This window comes from Pelobates fuscus, chromosome 1 (assembly GCF_036172605.1).
Source record: "Pelobates fuscus isolate aPelFus1 chromosome 1, aPelFus1.pri, whole genome shotgun sequence".
In the NCBI taxonomy this organism is placed as follows: Eukaryota; Metazoa; Chordata; class Amphibia; order Anura; family Pelobatidae; genus Pelobates; species Pelobates fuscus.
The window spans coordinates 160,794,752-160,814,059 of NC_086317.1; the positions used below are offsets into that span (position 1 = coordinate 160,794,752).

The following is a 19,308-nucleotide window of genomic DNA, read 5'->3' on the forward strand; positions in this document are numbered from 1 at the left end:
CAATGGGGCGTGTGGTGTGGTGGAGTAACATTGGCAGAGGCTGCAACGGGAGTTCCGGCTCTGCAATGTTCGTGATTTTGGAGTGGATTTGTTTCCAGTACTGCTGAATTTTGGGACACGACCACCAGATGTGGATGTCTGTCCCCCCTTCGGCTCCACATCGCCAGCAGGTGTCTGGGAGCTCGCTATTCATGCGGTGTAGTCTTGCAGGGGTCCTATACCAGTTGACCATAATTTTATAATTAAGCTCCTGGAGTTTTGAGCATACTGTGCCTTGGTGTGCGAGGACATGAATCTTCTCCCACTGTTGCTCCGTTATCGACTGTTCCGTGACTCGCTCCCAGTGGGACATGTATTTCGGTGGCGCCCGTGGTGTGGTCGTGATCATCATGGTGTAGAGGAGGGTGATCCCCTTCAGCGGTCTCTCTCTGGCTGCGCACATATGTTCGAAAGTGGTGAGCTCTCTGTGAAACAGGTGTTTGCCTGCCGTGGTTCGGTAGTAATGTTCTATCTGGAGGTATCGGAATCTGTCCATTAATGAGGTGGTGCCTTCCGGTCCCAGCTCCCTGAGTGGCTTCAGCCCTGTCGCGGAGCATAGGTGCCTCATGTAAGTCCAGTCCATGCCCCCGAGACCCGTCACGTCTGCTGGTCGCAGGCCGTCAGCGATTTCCGGGTTATGGGTGATAGCCGTCAGGGGGCCCGGCGTCGTGGTAAGCCTGTCTGTCAGTCGGGTGGTGATCCATATCTGCATCGTGGCCCGGATAAACGGGTTTCGGGTCGTGGCGAGGCATTTTAGAGGGTATCTCGTCCACACCGCGGACGGTAGTTTATGGTTCGTTTGGTCGTCTTCTAGTTTCCGCCAAATTTTGTCAGATGTTGGGACGTGCCAGTCCACCAGACGTAGTAGATGGGTTGCTCTATAGTAGTGTATTATGGATGGGAGACCCAGTCCCCCCATTCGTTTGGGTAGGGACAGGAGCGTCCCGCTAACCCTGGGCCTACTCGTTTTCCATACAAATCGTATTATATCGGTGTTGAGCGTCCGAAAGAAGGCTCTGGGTATCATGATCGGGATCGCTTGAAATAGATAGAGGAGTCTCGGGAGCAGGTTTAACTTCAGTGCATTGATTCTCCCGAACCAGGAGATACATAGGCTACCCCAGGTCGCCATATCTTTTTGCAGTGTGCGGAGGATAGGTATGAAATTTTCTTGATAAAGGCGAGTCGTGTCTCTGGTGAGCCAGATCCCTAAATATTTGATCTTGTCCGCGCACCATCTAAAGGGGTACTGCGTTTGAATGTGGGCTGTGTCCGAGGTGGGTAGATGGAGTGGGCATGCTTCTGATTTATCAGTATTGAGCTTTAGATTGGACAGGGTTCCATACTCTCGGAACCTAGCGAGGAGGTTCGGGAGTGAGACGAGTGGGTTGGCCAGGAAAAAGAGGAGGTCGTCCGCGTAGGCCGCCACCCTCTGTTCCATGCCATGGCAGTTGAGGCCCGTCACTCCCCCATCCCGTCTGACCGCCCCCAGGAAGGGTTCCAGGGAGAGGGCAAACAGGAGGGGGGATAGAGGACACCCCTGCCTCGTGCCATTGCGGATGTTGAACGGTTGTGATAAGGCGCCGTTGATGCGCAAACGGGCCGTGGGAGTTGTATAGAGGGAGGCAATCCAAGTTAACATGTGCGGTCCGAATCCCACCGCACGGAGTGTCGCCAGCATGAATCGCCAGTCCACCCGATCAAACGCCTTTTCGGCGTCGGTCGAGAGGAGCAGGATCCCCCTCCGGTCGTCCCCTGCCATGTGGATCACATTGAGGGCTCGGATTGTATTATCACGCGCCTCTCTCCCAGGGACAAATCCCACCTGATCCGGGTGCACCAGATCCGGCAGCACCCGTCCAACCCTCAACGCCAATACCTTAGTGAACAGTTTCAGATCGGCATTGAGTAAGGAAATCGGCCTGTAGCTGGAACAATTCGTCAAGTCCTTTCCTTCCTTTGGGATTAGCGAGATGGTGGCTGCCAGTGTGTCCCGTGGGAGGGCGCCGCCCTCAAGCAGGTGATTGAGGCTACTTAGTAGATGTGGCAGCAGGATATCTTGAAATTTTTTATAGTAAGCTGCGGTGAGGCCATCCGGGCCTGGTGCTTTGTGGGCTTTGGTGATCTTGAGGGCGTGCTTGAGCTCTCCTAGGGAGATCGACTCCTCCAATGCCGACCTCTGATCTTCCGTTAAGGTCCGGGACACGTGTTGGTCCAAGTAGGATGCTATTTTGGTCTCGCGTCGTGCCTGCGCAGAGGCCCCCCGGGTCGTTGGTATATTATAGAGTTCCGTATAGTAGTGGTGGAAGGCCTTCGCAATCCCATCAGGCATTTGAACAAGTGTACCGGTTCGGTCCCGAATTTTAGTTATGTGTGAGAGTCTCCGCTCCCGCTGCAGTCTTCTGGCCAGGAGCCTCCCGCATTTGTCAGAGTATTCGTAGAAATGTCTACGCGATTTGCGGATGGTCCGGAGGAGGCCCTGTGAAAGCAGCTGCTTGAGGTTCCGTCGCGCCTCCAGGAGTTCTTTATAGGTGTCTTCCGACAGCGTGGTCTTATGGAGAGCTTCCAGGGATGCTACTTGCAGCGCCAGTTGCGTGGTCTCTTGTCGCATGGCCTTCTTACGGTGAGTGCCGTGACGCACCAGGAAGCCTCGGATCAGGCACTTGTGTGCCTCCCATACCGTCTGGGGTGCTACGTCTGGGGTGGTATTCTCCTCGAAGTACTTCTGCAGTGCGTCTCTCATCTCCATGGTCGTTGCTAGTTCTTCCAAGACTTGTTCATTGAGTCTCCACTGTCTCTCCCGGGGCTTATAGAGCGGAGAGGCGATGTTAGTCCGGACCGGCGCATGGTCGGACCAGGTGGCCGTCTGGATCTCGCTGGATAGCAGAAGCGAGAGGAACTCTACAGGAAGGAAAATGTAGTCCAATCTGCTATAACGGTTGTGGATAGTTGAGTAATACGAGTAGTCCCTTTCTGCTGGGTGGGCTACTCTCCACGAGTCCGCCAGTCCTGAGCTCCTGAGCGCCGCTAGGGCTTTACGTTGGTAAGATGCCGGGAGCGAGCTAGATCCTAGGGATGTGTCAAGTCGTGGATCTAGTGCTAGGTTAAGATCACCTGCTAGTATTAATATGCCCTCCCTAAAGCGTTCCAGGGTGCGCAGCGTGTGTACCAGGAATTTATGTTGCGCCGTGTTAGGTGCGTAAACGCATGCCAGGGTGTAAAGTTGTCCAGCGATCGTGCCCTTCACAAATATATATCGGCCTTCCGGGTCTGCCATCTCGGCCTGGCTCTGGAAGGGTATCGTGTGGGCAATGAGGACCGCCACCCCTGCCTTTTTCGCGTGTGGATGGTTAGCAAAGTACCCGGTAGGGAAGCGAGAGTCTCGCAATGCCGGAGCGTTATGTCCCTGGAAGTGTGTTTCCTGAATAAATGCTATTGACGTACGTGTGGACCAGAGCGTGCGTAAAAGATGAGAGCGCCTTTCCGGCATATTCAGACCTCTGGCATTGTGGGACCAGAGGCTGATCTCTGCCGGTGCGAAGTTGCCGGCCATGTTACCGGAAGTCCGAGGTGGGAAGGAGAAGAGACAGAGAGGAAGAGAAGAGAGAGGGAAGAGAGAGAGAGAGAGAGAAGGAGAAAAAAAAAAAAAAATTTAAAGGGGGGGGGGGGGAAGCTTTAGGGGGAGGAAGGGAAGGGGAGCGAGAGGAGCCCGGCGAGGCGCCCGACCTGAGTAAAGTTTGGGTTACGCGGTCCGGCCTGTCCCGTAAGTCCTCCTACCTCTCACTACCCCTCCGGTCCGTGTGATTCTCCCGATTCGGGAGGTGTCGAGTGTAGAACTCAACGCACTGGGAGACCTAGGGGCCGCGAATCCAGCGAGTGCCGGGCGCCCCCAGATCCTGCCGTGTGTACCTATGTAGGTGTGCGTCTGTTATTAGGGCGTGGTCACCGCCCAGAAACCGTCACACTGTGTACCTAGTGTGGTCTGGTGTGTTAGTGTATTCCAGTCGGTGTGTCGTCCGCATCCTTCAACCGTCACCGTCTCTCGAGAGTGCTTACTACCCTCCTATGTAGCCTATTGTAGTGCGTTTAGCTTGTATGATCCAGAGAAAGATGCCAGTAGGTACTCTGTGTCCCGTGTGTACCTCCCGCCTCTATGCATTGCCATGGTGGTTGTTCTATGGGCCGGACTCATAGGGGGGGAAAAGGCCAGGCGGCCATGTATTCATGTGTCACGCCACCCAAGTGATATGCAGGTCCTCCATCTCCAGTACCCGGGGGGGGGGGGGGGGTTTCGTTGTGCCCGCGGTAATAAGACATCGAGCCGTGCCACAGCGGCACATAAGAACTCAGGTCCCACACAACTTGAAATAGCTAAGACTTGTAGGTACCAGCACATTTTAAAGATATTGTGATCAAGATAGGCTAACCTGTCTATGTATGGTTCTCAGCCGGTTAAGTTGATTATGATGCTATTATTCCCGTATACAATATGACATGTAGGAGTTAAACACTTAAACATTGGCACAATCTCCGCTTTGCTGTCTAGGTATGACATTCTCCTGGTGGGTCAAGGGTTAGTGTGTGGGTGCGGACTAAGTGTAAGTATAAGGATAAGTTTGCGGTGTTTGCAGATATGCGTATATACCTAGATAAAGCCTGCAGGCTTGGGGTAAGTCATGCTACACATTTACTTAGATTCCAAACTGCCGGCTTGGCCGTGTAGTAGCGACACAGCTCATCAACGTTTTAGGCTACATAAACCTGAGTGTAAACATAGAAACCTAACCCAAACTACCCCTCACAGTTCCAGAAGCAAACGGTGATAGTACCATGGAGGTTGACCAGACACAGGCGTTTAGCGGCGAGATAGGTTTGTGCCGCCATGGTGTCAGAACATCTAGCAAGTTATAGTTTTACCCATAGGCTATACATCGTGTCATATCAGTGCATTTAAGCGGGTTCCTGACATTCAACCTAACGGTTATTCGTCGTAGTTAGCGTGTGTCTATAGTGCAGTTTGAAATAACTATGGCATGTAGGCAACACCCTATTTTTAAAATATTATGATCTGGATAGGCAATCATGTCTATGAATGGTTCTCAGCTAGTTAAGTTAGTGAGATTCCAGTTTTTGTTTTTTTTGTTTTTTTTGTTTTTCTTTCGCCCCCATCTATAACATATTAAACATATTAAGCATATAAACATATCAACATTGGTATAATCTACGTCTTGCTATCTAGGCATGCAATTCTCATGCTGAGGCAATGGTTAGTCCGTGGTTACTAGCTAAGTGTGAGTATATGGACTAGTTTGCAGTGGTTGCAGAAACATGCAGATGGAGCCAGCAGGCTTGATATATATCGTGCTATACATTGGCTTAAAGTCCACATTAGCGATAGGTAGTTGCCTTCCTCCAATTAAACGATGTGGGCTATTGAAACATTAGTGTAAAAGTGTAAACAGGTGTCCTTTCACGGTCCCAAAATTAAACGATAACAGTACCTTGGAGGTGGACCAGATATAGGCGTTTAGGAGCTAGGCCTCAACTTAGGCAGTCTTGTTTCTCCATGGTGTCAGAACTGGGGGGGGGGGGTACCTTCAATCATGCGGTGAGGTCGTGGAGGCACCGGTCAGAGTCACTGTTTACTCCTCCGCCCCCGCTGGTCCTCCCCAGCGGCGCGGCGGCGACATGCGGCTCAGGCTGGTGGCGGAAGGCTGTAGGCCCACATCTTCGCCTCTTCTGTGGCCCACTGGTTCCTCCAGGAGCCAGTTGCGGATCCGTGTGTGCGGCAGGTGGAGTGCACGGAGAAATCGAGCGGTGTCATCCGGCATCTTAATCGTGTGCCACGTAGTTCCCTGACGGGCTTGGAGACTGAAGGGGAATCCCCATTTATATGGGATTCCCTTGTCGCGGAGGGCCGTGGTGATAGGCCGCAAAGCCCTTCTGGCATCAAGTGTGAGGCCGGATAGATCTTGAAAGAGCGCCAGCTCGGCCCCCCGGAACTTGATGGTTGTCAGCGTCCTAGCTGCCTGCATGATCTGCTCCTTCAGTGGGAAGGATTGAAGGCAGCACACCACATCCCTGGGCCTGCCGTCCGGCCTGGCCTGCCCCAGTGCTCGATGGGCCCGGTCGAGGTTGATGTCGGATGGTGCATCTGGGCCCAGGATCTGGCGAAAGAGTATTACCAGGGAGTCCGCCAGGGGTTCAGTGTCCGGTTCTGGCAGGCCCCGGATCCTGATATTGTGTCTTCTGCTCCGGTTCTCCAAGTCCTCGACCTGGCGCCTTAGGGTGAGTAGCATGTTGCCTTGACGGGTGGCCGCTGTCTCTGCCGCTCGGTGCTGCTGGCAGCTGAGCTGCGCCTCTGCTTCAACCGCTTCTACTCTTGTTTCCAGCGCGGTGAGGTCTGAGCGGAGGCCCTGTAGGTCCTCCCGGACCGCCTCTCGTATTTCCTTCACGAGTGCCCCAGTGTCTGCCTTGGTCAGCATGTTGCTCCCGATTCGGGAGAGTTCCGCCCTGATAGAATGGAGGGCATCGTCTGGTCCACAGTCCGGAATGGAGTCTCCTCCGCTTGTTGCGCTGGGCGAGACTGCCGCCATGATGTCTGACGGCGGGCTGTTTCGGGATCCCGCTGGGGTGCTGATAAAGTCGTCCAGCGTGCCCGTGCATCTCCTTGGTGAGCCTGGTATTGTGCTCCCAGCTCCATTGTGCTTCTTTGTCCGCACCATCTTTGTGAAATGAGGGTGTAGTGCTAATTATGGCGGTTCAGGCCTAGGAGCTCGCCTAGTGTGCGACCGTCTCCATGAACAGTTAGGCCACGCCCCCCACTTCATAAGTTTTAATCACTGTTTTTATCACCTTATTGTCCATATTTTAATTTTACTACTAGATCACTATTTTTGCACGCTAGCCATTTTTGTAAGTCAGCTCCTGGATCACGTACACTGCATTCAGGGTCTTACCCTCCATGATATCTGTGGATAGGTTTTTAGATGAAACCTTTTTTTTTTATCCGGTTTGAGCGACATATAAAGAGTCCGACTCCCCCATTCCTGTGTGTTGTATTAGGCATACCAGATCTTTTTTTTTTACCCACATATATTAGTTTGCAATTTTGTTTACAGCCTATTATAGAAAGTATTAATGAAACCAAATAAAGTATCTATATGGTTTATGTTGTCTACTTAGTGTTTGGTGTTATCACACTAATTAGGTTGCTGCTATGTTTAATATATTTTCAGTGCCATTTTGTCACTTGCTATTGTTTGTATTGTAGAAAGCAGACAATTGAATTATAGTTACATGAACCCTCCCTGTGCAGAGGTGTATGGGATCAACTATCACTGTGATAGAAAGTTGAGTGAGTATTATGATTGATTGACTCACAACTTGGTCTTGGTTGAATTCACTGCAGAGACTGTAAAGCCTGGGGATTCGCAGACAATTGCAGGCTAATCGGATACCTATAATAATATGCCAAGGAGCTTAGTCCTGGAGTGTATAATTAAGTCAGTTTAGCAGCCAAAGCTGAAAATTAGTTATGCAAAAAAACCAAAAACATATGTTTATAGGGAGAGCAGCAAATGTAGTGTAATATTGAATAAAAAAGGTAAATTAAAATGCTGTAGCAAAATATGTGGGCAAATACCAATATGATCAGGTTACAATGTTATGGGATCACCAGATAATTCACTAGCATACAAAAACATGTAATTTATTGATATTCTAAGTGAATAAAGAATAAAGGAACACTCCCAGCACCATATAACCAAGACCGCATCCTTTAGTGATTATAGTGAGAAGAGTGCCCTCCCGTAACCCCATTGTAAGTAGTAAAACTGTTTTTGGACTGTTTGACTTCTCACCTGGGGTCTGCTGAGAGAACCCCGCTCCCTACCTCCATTACTAATGTTGAAGAGCTGGAAAGTGTTTAAGCAGGAGTTTCTGCTAGCAGCTAGGGCCCAACTCATTGGCTAAAATATGGACACCAGATAAGAAATAGCGAGCTGTAGTGGTTATGGTGCGTGGTGTTTTCCTTTAAATCACTGCCGGTGGGACTTGAAACTTTTTCATTGAGTCCATACAGATGTTTAAACAGCAACTACATGCATATTTGCAGAAACATATTATTCAATGATATAATTTTTCAACTGTAGATTCATATCTCCTTGATCCAAGGATAAATCTGACTGCCACTCTGGGGTCAAGAAGAATTTCTTTGCCTTCTTTTGGATCAACAGCAAAAAACAGATGCGAAGAAGGCTGAACTTGATGGACGCAAGTCTCTTTTCAGCTATGTAACTATGTGACCCTAATTATGCAACAAACTATCAAGTCTAATAATGTTCTCCAATTGTCTGTATAGATACCTGTTTTTCTTCATATTTTGCAAAATATATTTAATGTAGCAAAGTATGGGTCAGCCTAGCGTTTCCCTTTAAACAAAATATATTTTATTTACATTCTGGAATTCCACTGTAACTGTCCAATGTATTAATATTCCATTCTTACATTATACGGTAATGTGATAATATCCTTACGTTGCAAATTTGCTCTCAGGGTCATGCTCAGTAATAAGCCACAATAAAACCGCAGGTTCTCTCCCCTTCCACTCATTACAAGCACATTATTGAATAATTCTCTGTTAAAGTCTTGCTGTCACCATGACAACTTCAATGATTTGAATTTTGCGCTCTCTGTAAATGGATTTTTCCCGTTTTTTTTGTAGCTTTTGAGAACAGTCCAGAATTATTTTGGCTTGTGCTGCTTTTTGGGAGTAACATTCCCAAAGTGTTTGTGATTACATGAGTTGTTTTCAGTTATTCACTAAAAGCACAGGTCAGTAAGATTTTGTAGCTGGATTGGAATCTTTCATAACACGACCTTTAAGGTTCCAAAATACTAATGCCCATATTTAGATTTCATTTTCTTTCCAAATGCTTTTCATAAAGGAAACCTCTTACTTCGCTGGAAATGATATGATTGAATAGAACACTGCCAATCATCGTTATATTATGTTAACCTTTTAGAATGTAATGCCCCATTCTCTTTTAAATGTATATTTAAGATGTAGCAAATTATATCACAATCCAGCACAACCAGGGAGGTATTGGAGGAGGCGGGGCATCTTTTTCTCCTACTTTTTCAATATTTTAAATATATTTCCCTCTATCCTGGAACAGAGCACCTCCATACTGGATACCTGTCAGTGTTTTTTTATAACGTCTGTCTTTTGTACCTGACGGTCAACATATAGAGTCGAGGAGAAATGAAATAATGCAATGTGTGCCCTGGCTTGGCCTGGGCTTTACTGGAATGTGACGTCAGTTACATTTAAATAAGATGGAGCATCCCATGAAAAGAGTTAACGCAAGTTATAGGTAATTTTCAAACTTGTATCCAAAAGTTTAATTAACAGAGGAGTGATGATTTCATTACCGTCTGTGGGTCTTCATTGTTCAGAAAAGGAATTGGATAGTCACCTTGCCCTAGGCAGTTGCCCACACTATATTTTTAAAGTCGAGTCAAAGTGATTTTCAGAATTTATTTTAGTATATATTATACTATTATAGGGGGGGGGGGAAAGATCACTGAGCTAGTTTTACAATGGAGGGATAGTTAGCCAATCAACTTACATAAATGGATTCTTGACAGAAAATGGTATGTTTGAAATACACTGTATCCACAATAAGACCTACCTCTGAAAACCTGCTAAAAATCTCTCTGGATTGTATTACAAAGTCTCCCAGCGGTTATTGGGGTAATGTGAGAAGGGTTAAGCTGTTGTTGTGATGTCCTTCTGAAGGAATGAACACGGAATATGTTAGCAGTGTGTTATTGTAAATACATCATATGTGCTGACCCATTATCCCAGAGGAAATTAAAAGGTACCCTGATATACAGCGGCTAGCAGGATGCAGGTTAGTGGTGTCAGAGGTTGCTTTGCAAAGTTACCCAGGAAAGCTTGTAATTAAGAGTCCCTACTCTGTCATTATTATTGAGATGCACTGCAGGTTGTCCCAACAGTGACCTTAGTGAGATGGTCTGCAGGGGGTTGTGTTAGATGCTCTGCAGCATATCACAGGACTGAATGGGTTATTAGTATGTTTCTAGAGCTGCTCCAGTGGGGATGTGACAGACTCCCCCCTCCATCTCCAACCCCTCCTTTTCCACTCTCCTATTACCTCCACTGCCCCCCTCACTCCCTGCTTATGCAGAAGGGTTGCCTGTGTTTTTCCACCTGCCTCTTCTCTGTCCCCATTTCCTAATGTTTTCCTAAGCTTGCCACCCTGCTCTTCTTATCTTCCTCACTTGTGTATGTGGGTTTTCCTCAGTCAGGGATTCCAGTGCTGTGACATCCTGTTTGGAATCTGCAGAGAGCATCAAGGTAGAATCACTTAATATATGTTTTCTGTAGGATGTGTGTGTGTGATTGTGTGTGTATAAAACCAATGGAATTGTGCATTTTTCTACATCCCAGTAAGAAAACAGGGCTAAGTGCATGTGCAGGTTTAAGGACATATGTGTAAAACCTTTGTGTAGGTATTTTAGGGGAAGCCTTTATATTCTATTTGGAGCATATGTATGTTTTGTTCATTTATTTGTACATTTAGTTCACTTTTTTTAGGTAGGCATGTGAATGGGTCTAGGAGTGTATGCCTCAGTGTGAATAAGTCTTTGTGGGAGAGTCTGCTTTAGCTGAGCTGTGTAAATATAATTCTTAATAGGAGCACTGTAGAAAATATACATGCATGTATATTTATGAGAAGCTACAAAGTGTATATTTGTGCAAGCGTTTACAGTTGTTTGTGAATGAAGAATTGTATGTTTGTACACAGAATGTATGTATATACAGAATAGTGTAGGTCTTTGTATGTGTGTTTTTTTTTAGTTGCAGCGTAGTGGTTTGTGTTTGAATATGTTTTGTTGTGTACACCTAGGGGGAATGTGTTTTTGTATAATTTAATTTAAAAAATACCAGTTAAAAAAGTGTGTGCATGTTACATAGTATCTATCTGTCTGTCTATCTATCTATCTGTCTGTTTGTCTGTCTATGTACATTAATATACCAGCAGACATGTAGTGTACACTAGTAATAGTGACTATACATGTAAATGCGTGTAGACGTAATGACTAGTATCCATATACTTTAAGTAGATTTTTGCTTACTCATATACTGCCTGCACATATTCATTGGACTAAATATAAATCTTGCATGCATATGTAATTTACCACAAATAATTTGAAACTTTCATTATAAGACTACACCTGCATATGTGTGTATGTAGTATGTGTACTTAAATAGTCTGTATAAATAAGTGCACTTATATTTATTCTTCCTCATTTTTAGTATATGTTTGTTTAACCTGATTACACCTCGGTTTGTTTTTGTGTATTGCTTTACAGTCATAAACTCACTATCAAGTCACTCATTCTAGACATCCTCAGAAGCACCTTTGTACCCTAGCAACATGGCTACAAGGTGTACAGGTGTAAAACTCCTGATTGGTTGTAACCCTATTATACCTGTTTTATTTTGTTGTGTCCCTCAGGACTGTACAAACACAAGATTATTTTGACTATTAATGCCCCCTTTCAAATAACACCTGGCACAATCATTTTCCAAGATGATTTGACATGTTTTGCGCTTTTAACCCCTTAAGGACCAAACTTCTGGAATAAAAGGGAATCATGACATGTCACACATGTCATTTGTCCTTAAGGGGTTAACCTATTCACAGGTGATAGCAGGGACATTTGTGTCTGTCGTGGAAATGGTTAAGTGGAATCTTAATGTGATATTTTGTTTTTTTTTGTGTTGTGTGATGCTTTTGGCCCCCACCTTATCATGCCTGTCCTTCACAGCCCCTCCTTATAAACCAGGAGGGAATCTCTCTGTGTGTGGAAGAGCGTCCCTAGGATCAGGCAGAGGAGAGCACAACATAATCTGCAGCCAGCAAGAGAGGGACAAAGAGAGAGAGAGAGAGAAAGGGGGGCAGAGGCAGTACTGGGTCAGTCATTGTGAAAACACAACACGGTAAGTATTGTTTCCTTCAACCCTTCAGATATTGACAGTAAGGAGGAGTAAGAGGTGGAGAGCAGAGGCAGGATGATCTACAAATGCTATAGATAAAAAACAGAGATAAATACAGAGACTAATCAGTGAATTCCAGGGTGTTCCAGCAAGGAAAGGATTAATGCCTCTTAGAGTGAAATGCGCAGACCAAACTGAAAAGAAAAGGGGGCACAGAGGGTAAGGGGAATTTAGTACGGGACACAGGACATAGAGTGTGATATGAAGACAGAGAAGGCGTGTTTTTTTGAGATTAAGAATAAAAGTGTTGATGCCGGAAGGAATAAGAAAGAATTTAAGGTAATTTCTTTACATAATTAACGCACAGAATAGTTTAATGAAGAAGCCAAAAAAAAGCTAATGAATTTAGTTCCACCTTATTTATTGGCCTCTTCCTGCCCCCATCAAAAAAACTGTTGTATATAAGCTCATGTAAATCTGTGATTATGCAGCAATTTGTAGCAACAATAGTTGAAGAAAATGTAAACAATTCAACCCTGTTTGATTGTATTGCTGATTAACACTTAAAAATATATATATACCGTAATCACCTAGATTTTATGTTAACCCCGTAATGTCTAGGAGTACCTCCATGTCTTAATTCTAGCACCTGATACAAAAAGCTGTAATATGGCTCAAGATTTGTCAAGTGTTGCAGAAAGGTCAATGCGTTTCTGGTCAGAGGGAAACAAAGGGGTACAAAAAAGGGAGAAACACTATATCCACCAAAGAGTAATACAACAACACACCAAACATGAATGAATCTTAAAAAGGTGGTATAGAGAAGAGGGCAAATCACAAGTCAGCATAAGTGAAAAAACGTGTTAGAAATTGAATGGGACACAAGTTAGTGTTTGTTAAGAGTTAATTAAAAACTCCTTGGTGGACAGTGACGAAGATATTACTTACAATGAACGTGCAGTGTCTATGATTGCTTATTATATAACACTGTTCAAATGCATGACATGTTACTTGGCTTTTGCACAAGCCAATATGCTAATGAGCTATCACTTTGTCTGCCAAGATGAAAAAATAAAGAATTATAGAAAATAAAAAAAAGGGAGAAAGACCTAGTTATGGAGTGAAAGTTCTTCCAAAATGAATACACAAGTATATTTCTAAGTGGACTTGCTTTTTGATTTACCTTGACTGTGCCTCTCTATATATAGGTGCTCGTTTGGAGCCATGTCTAGTTGGTATGTGTACAAACAAGTGAACAAATCATTTATACACAGCCAGTCCTAGAAGAAAGAACAGCGAATTAAACAGCTGAAAGAGAAAATGCATTCAATCAGATGGTAGGATGTGGTTGTAGGATAGATGCCAAAGAATAGAGAGGGCTGTGAACTCTGGGATTTCTGCACAGGCCCAGTGGAAGTTAGCTATGAGTGGTACTTTTTATTTTAAATATATTGTTCACTATTGCTACATTTTTTCAATTATATTTATATCATGTGTGAGGTTGCAAGGCACAACCTGACATAGAATGTGAATTATTTGCTTTCCCATGATGGCTTGTGTGCAGTGAATAGAAGGCATTATTGAAAAATGCCTGGCGTACAAGGGCTTATGGGAAGATTTCAGCTGCTGTACGCAGCAGCGCTGTAGAGGGTAGTGTGTTTTTAGTTTTGCTCATCTACATACCTCACCCCAGTAAATGCCTCAGAAACATTTTATTGGGGTGAGCAAAATGGAACTGTCAGCAGCTTCAGTGTATCACATTGCTCTTTAAAGGGGCTGTCTTAAGAGACATCATCATTACAACATGATGAAGTGGTTATGGTGCTTGTAGGCTGTGGTTGCAACCCACCCCCTTCTGCAGTTCCTGGGTAAAACATTTTTTAATACTTTAACCAAAACCATAGGCCCCTGAAGCATGACAAATGATGGGTTCAGTCTATCAATGCCATGCAAATATGGACACAATTGGTATTGCTAACGTGAAGTGGAACTTCTGCATTAGAAATATGTGTGCTGGGGGTCAAGCTGAGGTTTCCTTGGGGACCCACAGTTTTAGTCAAACGTATTGAAAATGGTTTACGTAGACATTGAGTACATGGCTATAATAGGATGAATGCAATCCTTGGGTGTGTTTTTCTTGTTTGTTTGTTTTTAACAAGTATCAGCATAAAAACTGTGATTTCCATCTGGCAATTAATTAACACTAATACATTAATTTGGTTAGCGCAATGCATATATATCTAGTAAGGCTTCAAGTAAATGTGACCTTTAAAACCAGCCGATGAAGGTAAAAAGTTTGCCTGTCATGTGGAAATATTTATCTTATTGAAGTGTGCACTGGACCTAAATAGGCTGAAAACCAGTAGACATCTTGTCACTTTATTTTTGCTCTCTTTTAAAAGTGCATTAATATGAGTTTATGTGGCAGATAGACAGATGGCCTGTGATATGTGTCAATGTATTTACTAAGTACCTCAAGTGCTAGCCTTTCCACAATAAATACACACAAGAGGCACATTCGCCCCGTAAGAGGATATATATATATATATGTACACACACAAGATTCACATTCGCCCTATTCAGTCAGGTGGTTTCACAGAGATTGGCGCAGTGTGGTATTATGCCATGCATGCGCACTAGCCTTCCACTATACACTGATGATTTCAACCAAGAAGCAGAGTGGAAGGATGGAATCGGCACGTTGAGAGTTAATAGGTAAGTCAATCTTACCTTCATAACCTCATAGGCATTGAGAAAGGTCCAAAATAGGTAGTTTAACCTCCTGAGACCCAGCCAATTAACTTCGTTCACATACATCTCTTTTTATTCATTTGAGCTACTCTATCAAGCCCTGCTGTATTGTAAAGAGGACATCCTGGGCTTTCCAGTGATATGTCATGTGATAGACTGGAATGCTGGGAACTTCCTCTTCCTTTTCATATAAAATGGCTGGCATATTGGAAGACAATATTTTCCAAAGTTCCCAGGAGGTTAGCCCTGCAAACATGTTTGTATTTCCAACACTATAGTGTTCCTTTAGTGGGTAAATGGGGAATCTTCCAGTTTTTAAATCACAATGCTTTCAAGTATTCTTTTACAACAATGTTTCCCAATTAAAAAAAAGAATATGCTTAATGTTGCCAGCTTTCAGCTAATCACACAAAAAATGTAACCCCCTTTTATGAATCATGTATCTAGGACATGTGATCCTGAAAGTTCTATTTCATATTTAGCTGTTTCTATAAATATTTCCCGTTAGAACCGGAAAATAAATATACAAGTTAACTTTTGTAAAATATCTTGCATTTGGGATGATTTCATTTTAAGTGGAGTGTAGACATTTAGAGGCAAGGTATCCATTAATTGTGACTTATGTACTTGAAACAAATGTGTTGTGACCAATAAATACTTGTCATAGTTGGGTTTACACCTGTTACTTCCTGTTTGTGAAGTATACATTTGCACATTGCACTATACTAGATTAGGTTTGATAAACATTGAAGGATATTTACAAAGTGTTATGAAAAGAGTTGGTAATATTCTTAATGACACATGATGGAATTATTCAATCATGGGTGCCATATCCTTAAGGATCATTTCCCTGCTGGTTATTGGGAAACCCCAGTTATCATTCAATGCATGGAGCTCCCCTGTGTCACAATAAGTTAGCGCTGCACACATCCCTTTAAATCACTGTGTTTTGCCATGGTCCCATTGGCATCATTATTTTTTTTTCCTTGAATAGTTTTTATTTGCATTTTGACATAAGAACAAACTTCTTTTAATACATTGTTACATCGCTATGCATCATTACCTATTGTCGTCATTATTGATATCACTGGTAATACCTTCCGATAGAGAAAGACAAGCAGGTACTGAGAAGCACCATGCAAGTTTACTGCAGCGTGATCACAGACTGCAGAGGGTGATCAATGAAGGGCAATGTATGCTGCCCAGTGCTGATCTCTAATCTCTTGGATTTAGAAACAAAGAGGGAAACAATCCCTCTCATGCTGAATGTGCACGGTGCTGAGGGGTCTCTGAGTGCACTGTACTGTAAGTGAATCCCTCTGCTGCCATCCGTGAAAGGGATTCCCTTTGCTGACATAAGCAGGGGGACTCTATCTAATACACTACTAGGATTATAAAAATAAAAATTATAGGTCGCGCCACAAAAAAAAGTAAAATGATATGATAAAACCAATATTAATTAATAAAAATAAGGTATGTCGCACCACAATAAAACTGTAGGGTAATTTAAAATACAGTAATGTACTTACATATATTAAAATAGAGTAAAAAATACAATAGTCCTGATATCAAATGGGCAGATAGAAAGCCAGGTAGACTTACAGGAGCTTGGATTTGATGTGGGTCTGTATGGGTTGTAGATCTTGAAGTGGTCAGGTTCTCTTGGTTCAGGTTAAAATATGTGAATATAAAAGAAAGATTCCAATAGTGCAGACTGTAACTGAAAATAAAGCGGAAAGGTTAAAAAAAAACTTCACAGCAGGGTGGTATTTTCATTCGCCTATTGGCTGAAATCGGCATGGGGCGGGGCCAAACACTGTTAAGGCCAATCAGCACCTCCTCATAGAGATGCATTGAATCAATGCATCTCTATGAAGAAAATTTAGCGTCCCCATGCAGAGCGTGGAGATGCTGAACGCCACTGCTGCCTACTGTGCAGAACTGAGCCAGGAAGCACCTCCAGTGGCCATCAGAGGAGTGGCCGCTTGGAGGTGTCCCTAGGGCAGTGTTTGCATGAAAATGCCTGCATATAATGATTATAGTCACCAGAACAACTACATTAAGCTGTAGTTGTTCTGGTGACTATAGTGTCCCTTTAAGATTATGGATACAGTTAGTGTTTAGGGTTAGTATTTAGAGTTAGTTAGTATTCATGTTTATGATTAGGGTTACAGTTAGGGTTAGTGTTTGAGAGTTAGCGTTAGTGTTACTGTAAGAGTTAGCGTTATCGTTAGTATTAGGGATGTGATGTGATGGGTTAGCCTCAGGCTTGGCAACATAGGCCTATCTTCACTTTTTTAATTAAAAATAGATTTAGCTGAATTCAATTTTAAGAAATAATAAAATAAACAAAAAACCTTCTCATATGTGCAGGTTAAAAATGAAAACTAAAATTTTTTTTTATTTTTAACAGTGAGTGGCAGTTAAATGTCTACATATTATTTCCAAAACTGTGAGTAAGGTTTTTTTTTTTTGTTTCATTTTTTTATATTAAGTGAGTATTTATATATGTATAAAAATATCTTTAAAATATATAATATGTGTTGGAACAATACATGTGTTGCGGTTGCCGGCTCACCGCGTGGCAAAGCTGTGCCCGACCGGCACAGTCTAGCCGACGGCACAAGCTTACCTGCTCACCGGCGAGCCGACAGCCGCTTCTCCGCATCCTCCGACCGTCGCGCCCGGATCCAAAACGGCGCTGAATGCGTGGTCGCGCCTAAACTCAGCTCCGCCCCCGAAGTTTATACGGACGTGCACGTGACGTCACGACGTCGACGCGCACACACGTTCTGGGGTCAGAGGTCGCCCTCTGACCAATTAGACCTTTGAGAGGGATATTTAAATCCCTAGCTCACTCCAGTACCCTGTCGTGGTTTCCTGTTCCTGGTTTCCTGAGTGCTTTATATTTGTGAATCTGATTTCCTGGTATCCTGATCTTGGCTTTTCCCTGGTTATTCTGAATTCTGGTTTCCCTGACTTGGCTTGTGTAAACGGTATTGTGTATTTTCTGGCTTCCTTGACCTCGGCTTTCCCTTTGACCATTCTCTGTCTCTAGCGTATTAGTCCGGCCATTGTAAGGTCCGGTTTACGCTCTGTCCTTTTATTTTCCTTTTCTTGTCTATGTATATGTTTACATAGTTTCTGCATGCTGGACCACACTAGTAGTCGTGACAACATGAGAAAGATGGAAATTGCAATTGAACACACAAATAGCAAAAATGCCAAGTTGCTTGTGTCCTTAAGTACAAAACAAGCATGTGTCTGTAAGTGGTTAAAGTCAGTTTCCTTCATATTAAATTCCACCAGTTTACACAGAAATCTCCATTTCAAAAGATTGCCAAATTTATAGTGATGCATCAAATTGCTAGAAATTCAAAGAAAATTAGACAGAAAAGTGTCAGTGACATAAATATCCACCTTTGTATTTGTTGGAAACATTACCTGGATGTTGAAGGTAAGAAATAAAGGGACATTGAGTGTGTACTGGACCATCTATCTTTTATTTATTTAATTGGACATGCAATTTTATAAAGAAAAAACAAACAAACAGTATTTCATTGACATGAATTAACTTAGGCCACTATTGTTAGATAAACTTTCCAAATGATTTTATATTGTTGGATAAACGTTTAAAATTATTTAATATTATGAAAAATATAAAGATTTTGTAATCTGAAATGTTTTTCTATATATTCATAGATGTTTTATATGTTGAAAAAAGAATCTAAAAAATTTACACAAATATAATAAATCATTTGGAAAGCACTGCAGTTTAAAGTGCACTTGTGGTGGCGGAACCACGTAGGGAGAAGAAAATTACTTCTGTACAAATTACTAGCAAATATTTGGATTAAATGTGTACCTATCTGAACTGACTTTACCACCTACATGTTTACAATATGTTTTATTGTTGTTTAAGTTGTTAAATCCTGGTTATTACGGATGATCTAAACGGAGAGGGAGAAGGGATCGGAGGCAGATAAATATTAGTACCTCACAATCCAAACGTTCCCAAGGCTAGGAAGCAACCCAAAGATAAGTAACGAATAAAATATAACCTTTAATAAATATAATATAAATAGATTTGTAGAGTATACAACCCACTAACAACATCATCCAAAAATGTGAAAAAGAAAAATAGAAACCAAGTATTCTCATTATTGGATGGTGTTGTTAGCTTGGTGCTGGCTAGCATTTTATGATCAATTACGAGTTGTATACTCTACAAATCTATTTATATTATATTTATTAAAGGTTATATTTTATTAGTTACTTATCTTTGGGTTGCTTCCAACCTTGGGAAAGTTTGGATTGTAAGGTACTAATATTTATCTGCCTCTGATCCCTTCTCCCCCTCCGTTTCAATATTTTTATCCAATTAGGGGTTAACCCCCACTTTAGTTAAGCAACCTGATGCACTCTCTCTGGCTACACTAGTTCTGTATCATTGTTACAGATGATCTAGATATAAAAATACCCACCTC

The 19,308-nt window shown here is 43.2% G+C and overlaps 1 protein-coding gene across 2 annotated transcripts in view; it reads left to right on the top strand.

The window, feature by feature from the left end:
• The first annotated feature begins 10,245 nt into the window (after window positions 1-10,245).
• BLACAT1 (BLACAT1 overlapping LEMD1 locus) overlaps window positions 10,246-19,308 on the top strand; it is a 58,332-nt gene continuing 49,269 nt past the window's right edge. Inside the window, exons 1-2 of one of the 2 annotated variants that reach the window (XM_063444349.1) lie at window positions 10,246-10,423; window positions 11,902-12,073. The gene's annotated coding sequence lies outside the window, so the exon portion shown is untranslated. The remainder of the gene's footprint in view (window positions 10,424-11,901; window positions 12,074-19,308) is intronic. The other variant, XM_063444350.1, reaches the window with a different exon arrangement.